This window comes from Parasteatoda tepidariorum, chromosome 8 (assembly GCF_043381705.1).
Source record: "Parasteatoda tepidariorum isolate YZ-2023 chromosome 8, CAS_Ptep_4.0, whole genome shotgun sequence".
In the NCBI taxonomy this organism is placed as follows: Eukaryota; Metazoa; Arthropoda; class Arachnida; order Araneae; family Theridiidae; genus Parasteatoda; species Parasteatoda tepidariorum.
Window position 1 is genome coordinate 85,916,073 of NC_092211.1, and position 5,790 is coordinate 85,921,862.

Here is a 5,790-nt window from a genome sequence, read left to right on the forward strand (position 1 = left end):
GGATCAGAAATGCTAATCTTTTTCAACTGCAGACCAGTTTCACTGTTAAGTAAGGCTTCTAATTCTGGATCATTTATTTGTTCTTGAGCAATATCAGCATAATTTAAGCCTCTTGGAACTGCAATCTGTTGAATTCTGGAAAAAGCATCAGCAACTGCGTTGTTTAAGCCGCTGATGTGCCGGATGTCATTGGTGAATTCACTGATGAAATTTAGTTGATGAATTTGCCGTGGTGAAAGATTGTCATATTTTTGAGTTAATGCATGAATTAAAGGTTTATGATCAGTGAACACTATAAAATTAGTTCCTTCCAACATGTAACGAAAGTATTTTATGGATGTAAAAATTGCAAGGAGTTCACGATCATAGGCACTATACTTTTTCTCCGCAGCACTCAATTTACGAGAAAAGAAACCTAAAGGCTGCCACTCTGCATCTTGATGGCTTTTCTGATGAACACAAGCACCAACAGCAGTATCTGAAGCATCTGTCATCAAAGTCAGCACTGCAGATGAATTCGGATGAGCCAAATAAGAGATTTCTTTTAATTCTGCTCTATAAGATTGGAATGACCTTTCAGCTTCAGTTGTCCAAGAGAGAGGAGTTTTGTCATTTTTCTTACAACATCCAAGCATTTGATGTAATGGTAATTGCTTTCGAGCAGCATGCGGCAAGAATTTACGATAGAAATTTAGAATTCCTAAATATCGTCTGAGTTCGCTTACTGTTGTTGGCTTAGGATAAGTGGAAATTGCCTCAACTTTGTCTGGTAATGGCATAATACCATGTTCATCAACCAGATGACCTAAGAATTTGACCTTTTCAGCAGCAATGGTGCATTTTGAAAGGTTAACGATGAGGCCATATTGTCTCAAACGTTTGAAAACTTCCTTAACATGAAGGAGATGTTCTTGGATTGTAGACGAGGTAATCAAAATATCGTCAATGTAGACAAAACAGAAGTTTAACCCTTGCAGAGCCTGGTCAACAAAACGCTGCATTTTCGTGCAGCATTTCTTAACCCAAAAGTCATGAAATTAAATTCAAAAAGTTCAAATGGGGTGATGATGGCAGTTTTTGCAATGTCTTCCTTGCGCATGGGCACTTGATGATAAGCTCGGCGAAGATCAAGCGTTGTGAAGACAGTTTTTCCATGTAAATTGGTAGAAAAATCGTGTAAATGCCGAATGGGATACTTGTCAGAAAGTGTATTGGCATTTAGCGCACTGTAGTCTCCACATGGTCGCCACGATCCATCCGATTTTTTAACCATGTGTAATGGGCTTGACCAGCAACTTTTGGATGGGCTACATATTCCTTGGTGTACTAGGTAATTAAATTCCGCTTTTGCCGCTTCCATTTTATCAACCGATAGTCTTCTCGCTTTTGAAACCACTGGTCGACCCTTTGTTTCGATGACATGACTGACATTATGAGGTATAGTCTTTTTTTCTGATTTTCTCTCCTCGAAAATGTCTTGGTATTCACAAATTAAAGAATGAAATTCCGCAGACGTTTTCAACACAGTTATTTTAAGCGTTGATTCATAAGAAATTTTTCCGCGAAATGTAACATTAGTTAACTTATCAATTAACGGCTTGGATTTCAGATCCACTAAAATGTCTTAATATCATAAAAAATCAGCTCCAAGAATGGATCGTGATACATCAGCAATTGTAAACGTACAGGGAAAGACGCAACGCAGTCCAATATCAAGATCCAATTTTCGTGTTCCATAAACCAGAATTTGAGAACCATTAGCAGCAACGAGTTTCAAGATGGACGGAGTCCTATTGCGTTCATTCTGAGAAGGTGGCAAAACAGAAATATCAGCGCCAGTGTCTACTAATAATTTAAGACCTAATGTCTTATCAATAACTATACGGCGACAATTTGCATGGCCGTTGGCGTTCGCCGCCAGTAACGCATGGCCGTCTAGTTTTCCTGCTTGAAACTGCATGGTTGGATACATTTGTTAACTCTTTCACGAAAACGAAAATGGTACCAGCAAAGTCTATTTTTGCTTGTGGAGCGATTACGGTGTTTATTCATATTTTTATCAGAGCTTCGACCTCGGAAACGCAACACTTTATCAAGTTTTTTATTTAATTCACACACTTGAGCTTGCAGCGATTCGATAATATTTGAATATTCGCCATCGTTTGGCACTTTTTGTTTCGTTCCTGAACTAGCAGGGAATATTTCATTTGAAAAAGTAACATCAGCAATCTTATTCTCCATTGTAGCTAACTTATTAAGAGGATCTGATGAAGTACTTAAAATAGCTTGCATTTGGGTGGGAAGTCTTTGAAGCCATAATGATTTTAGCAATGCGTCGCCAACACGATCACCAGCCAAATCTTTCATTTGTCGCAGCAATGCTGACGGTCGCCTATCACCTAATGCGATATCTTGCAAGAGTTTTTTTAAACGACGTTCTTCAGAAATGCTGAATATTTCAATTAATCTTTGCTTTAAAGAATCATACATGTTTCTAACTGGAGGTGAAGTGATAATGTCACTGACCTGCGATAAAATGTCCGTCTCGATTGAAGCGACGATCGTATGATATTTTGTGCTATCTTGAGTAATTCCCGCAGTGATAAACTGAGATTCTACCCGTGAAAACCATATTGCAGGATTTTCTTTCCAAAACTGGGGAACTTTAACAGCTACAGGCGAAAGTTCTGGCATTGCAGGTCCCGTTTTAGAACTGTTTCCATTTTCGCCATCCATCACATCCGTTGTCACCAGTTTAGCAGATATATAAGTCTATGTAATTGAAACTAATGCTTTAAGTAAATGAAATAAGAACAGTAAAAACTTAACAACTTTAATATAACATTTAACAAGTAAATAACATTTGTGGAAATATTAGAACACAACTATAGACAAAGATCGCTGACGTTATCTCTAGTAGAACACAAAAGCTAAACTCGATCTCTTTGTTACAGAAAACTAAACTGAATCTTTTTGTTTAGTTGCCAGATCACAAAAGTTCNAGAATATCAAGCATTTTTCTTTTTTAAATTTAATTAGCCACAATAAAGAAGGAACGTTGCAATGCTACGTGCTACATTAACGACGTCTCTAGAGTAACTGAATGACTGCTCATATAGAAATCGCAGGTATTAGTCTCATACAACAACGCCCCCTGTAGTTCGTTGCGATCGCGAATACCAATCATATTCTCCATTTTTCTCTACCGCAATCAGTACGTGGAGCCCTGAAATGACCATTCTCACTGTATGAGAAAAAATTAATTATTCGAAAATGCAAGCGACAACAAACAAGTTTTTCGCAGGTAAATATATTTCACCATTCAAGTTTTGACTCGCATCGCCGAAATTTTACGAATTTGAACTATCCCTTACAAGGCTTGTTCAAATTGCTTTATAATTAGGCATTCTCACAAAACATATCCATTTTTATTATCACCTCCATTTTTTTTGAAGCCAATGAAGTTTTTATCTTTTCGTTTCAGTTTCTTGGTATTATTCACTTAGTAACATAGTATTTAAAATTAAAATTCGTCACGCGATATTAAAATAAATTTTACGTAAGATAACGGCATAAGCGACTTTCTAAGAAATCAATACTGTAAATTTTTTTTTTTTTTACTGTTAAGACTAAGAATATTTTTTAAGGACCTCAAAAAATTTGCTTACAATTAAAATTTGGAAGGTAGAATGAGACAAAGAAATCAAAATTAAATAGTTGGAAGTTAAATAGTTGGTTTATTTCAAATAAGTTAACTCCCCCATCCTGCTCGAAATTATTTAAAAAATGTGTTATTTATTTATCTAACTTGGAGATCTTTGAACAAAATACATATTCAATTGACCATTTGAATCAGATACTCTTGCATCTTCACCCCCGATTTACCCTCTTCGACCCTGCCGTTTTAACCAGCCGGCTTATAAAGACGTTGTCGAGTGGTAAAATAAAAACGGGTCTTAGGCAGAGGAAGAGGACATCCATGTTTATTTAACCATAATTATCAGAGGACGATCATCAAAGTGACAGAAAATTGCTTCTGAATAAAAAATAGGGAAAATTTTACAAAACAATCCCGATGATATATTACGTATCATGGAAAAAGGAAACACGAGTAATTATAATTAGTCCTCCATTAAATAGGTGGAAAGAAAAATATAGTTCTCACACTTAGTAAAGAGAATATATTAAAATGTGAGAAGGCACTTAGTTTTAAATAATGAATTAAAGAAGATTTGGAGATAGAAATAACATAAAAAGATTAGTTGAAGATTTTTATATTATATATATATATACAGGGGTTGGACAAAAATATGGAAACACCTTAAAAAAACACGTTTCTTTGCTTAATATGGTGTAGGAAACCCGTTGGCATACAAAACAGCTTGCAGTCTTCTCGGAATGGATAATTACAGTTCCTGTATGTTTGCCAAGGGAATATTATACCATTCTTCCTGCAAAACGGTGGCAAGTTCAGATAACGATGTTGGCGGTGGATAACGAGAACGCACTTTCCGTTCCAATGTAGACCACAAAGGTTCGATAATATTCAAGTCTGGTGACTGTGGTGGCCAGGGGAGATGGGACAACTCATCCTCGTGCTCAGAAAACCAGTCCTGGACAATGTGAGCTGCGTGAACAGGGGCTTTGTCGTCTTGGAAGACACCATCGCCATCGGGGAACAAAGTTTGTACCATGGGATGAACTTGATCGGTCAAAATTTTCACATAAGTCTTGGCAGTCATGTGCCCTGCCCTGACACAGTTATCATGGGGCCAGCAGAGAACCACGATATGGCTGCCCAAACCATAACAGAACCCCCGCCATGTTTCACTCTTGGCAACAAGCAGTCTGTATTATAGGCTTGAGATGGCGTTCTCCAGACGTAAACTCGGCCAGAAGTGGGAAACAATGTGAAAGAAGACTCGTCAGACCATATTACTCGCTTCCACTGCTCTATAGTCCAGGCTTTATGACTTAAACACCACCTTTTCCTGTTACGGGCATTAGCATCACTGATGAGTGGCTTCTCAATTGCAGCACGGCCAGCAATTCCCTGTTTATGAAGTTCCCTTCTAATTGTTTTCTTACTCACAGGGTTCGGTAACACAACATTCATTTCAGCAGTAACTTTTGCAGCTGTGGTCTTCTTATTTTTCGTAACAATTGCCCCTAATGATCGTCTGTCATGATCACTCAGGACACACTTTCATCCGCGCTGTGATTTAGCAGAGGATGTTTTTCCGCTTTTCAAATATGCGGAATAAATCTTCGATACAGTACCTCTTGAAACACTAAACACCTCGGCTACCTTGCTTACGGAAGCCCCTACCATACGTGCTCCAACAATTTGCCCACGTTCGAAGTCTGTTAACTCTGACATAATGCAATGACAACTTCACATAACTGTACTCCGACAATAACTGAACTGTTTAGCACATTTACGAAATTGTATAGGTGGCGTAAGTAGCCAAAAACGGCAGCGCCACCTACATATTTCATTAAAATCAATCTTTCTTTTCAAACATGCATTTCACAAGGTGTTTCCATATTTTTGTCCAACCCCTGTATATATATATATATATATATATATATATATTTATATATGTTGTTACATATGGCTTTATTGGAAATATTAATCCAAATACAATGTTCAACTATAAGTGGACTTAAACAAGGAGTAAAAAGGAACAAAATTACAATAACAAACAAAGAAGACACATGACAAACACATATTAATACAAAAAGAACACATAGAAAAAATTAAAGTAAGAAAAAATATATATATATATA